This window comes from Triticum dicoccoides, chromosome 5A, assembly GCF_002162155.2.
Source record: "Triticum dicoccoides isolate Atlit2015 ecotype Zavitan chromosome 5A, WEW_v2.0, whole genome shotgun sequence".
Classification (NCBI taxonomy): domain Eukaryota; kingdom Viridiplantae; phylum Streptophyta; class Magnoliopsida; order Poales; family Poaceae; genus Triticum; species Triticum dicoccoides.
This window is the reverse complement of record NC_041388.1, coordinates 580,460,800-580,462,645: the sequence shown is the minus strand read 5'-3', so window position 1 is coordinate 580,462,645 and position 1,846 is coordinate 580,460,800.

The following is a 1,846-nucleotide window of genomic DNA, read 5'->3' as shown; positions in this document are numbered from 1 at the left end:
GACCGCACCGAAATATGCAAAATTTCATATAATTTTTTAACTGTGGCCACAATATGGTCTGTAATGCTAACAAAAATAATATGGGCTCCAAAAAAACCTTAAGAATTAGCAAATGGGTTGTAAATTATTAGAAATAATGGTAGATGGGTTGTATGCTGTTTTTCACAGATTTGAGGCTTTCCTAAAAAAAGGTTGATGCACAAGCACTGACTGTTGGATGTCCATCCAACGGTCGTCATGCTTCCTCAATCTCTGCTCTTCCTACTCCAGCCGCTCAAACAAGCATCGGCGGGACTGCCTGTTCCCTCCTCCCCGCGGCTGGCTGTGCTGCCGCGCAGGCCTCACCGCCCCACCGTACTCCCATCGCTTGCCTAGCCATCCCTCTACTCACCCACACCTGCTGTTATTCTCCGGCGACAGCAGACGAACCAGCAAACCCTCATACAGTCGTACTCCCCTCCGCATGGGAAACAACTGCCGAGTCTTCCCTGCCTCCGTGTCGTCCCCTTCCTAGGCCTCGCCGTCGTCCACCGTCGTGGTGCTCTCGGCGCGGCGTGGTCAATCTGGTCAACGACCGACTTACATTGGAAGAGTACTGTGCGTGGAGACGCTGACAGCTGGGTCCACGACCGCAGCAAGGAAGTGCCTCCTTATTACGCGCAAAATAATTATTCCTCCACCTGACAGCGGGGACCCACCGGACGGGCCATTGTATTTCATGAAAAAATGTTTCCCCCTGACTTCTGGGACCCACCAGCTACACCTTCACACGCAAAGAAGTGCGTCCGGGCAAAAAAACAAAATGATTCGCCCCCTGACTGCCGGGACCCACCAGCTACATCTTCGCACGCAAGGAAGTGCCTAACAGTCGGGACCCACCTGGTCGAAGCGTACGTAGCGTTTTCATTCTGGTCGCGAACGTGTACGTACATATATACTGGTGGATGTAGAGGCGCGCACGTGTCGTAGTAGAGGCGCACACGTAGCATGTACACGTACGTACAGCAGCCAGGGTGAAAGAAATAAAATACGGCCACGTATGTGTACATATGGGCGGTGTCTCGAACGCCTACTCGCGCATACGTACGGCGAGGGCTCGTTGACATGGCTGGGTCAGAACGGAGAAACAGCGTCGTCGTCGTGTTCATGGGGAGGCAATGGAATGCGTCGTGTTCATGGGGAGGCAATAGAATGCGCCATGTTCATCGGGAGGCAACGGAACGCGTGGGAGCCAACCGGCTGGGTCAGAACGGAATGCGTGGTCGTGTTCATCGGGAAGGCTTGGACGGAACAGACGATGGAAACGAGGCCTGGCGTACCGTAGAATGGAGGAAACGGCCTTCTATTCGACCGGCCACGTTCAAAACGGGATCCTATTCATCGGGAGGGGTCTGGAGTACCGCAAAACGGACGAAACGGACCTCCTACAGTCGAAACGAGGGTCCTATTGATCAGGAGGGGTGTGGCGTACCACAAAACGGAGGAAACGGACCTCCTACGGTCGAAACGGGGGTCCTGTTGATCGGAAGGGGTGTGGCGTACCGCAAAACGGACGAAACGGACCTCCTACGGTCGAAACGGGGGTCCTGTTCATCAGGAGGGGTGTGGTGTACCGCAAAACGGGACTCCACGGGATACTGTTCATCTCCATTGTCAACCTCCTCCAGCCTCCATGGGCTACCGTCGACCTCCTCCAGCCTCCACGGGCTCCTGTTCATCCAGCCTCCACCGCGTGCTACTCCAACGGCTACTGTTCAATCACCCCTCGACCGTCTACTGTTCATCCAGCCCTCCACACCACGGGGTCCTGTTCAACCACCCCTCCACCGTCTACTGTTCATCCAGC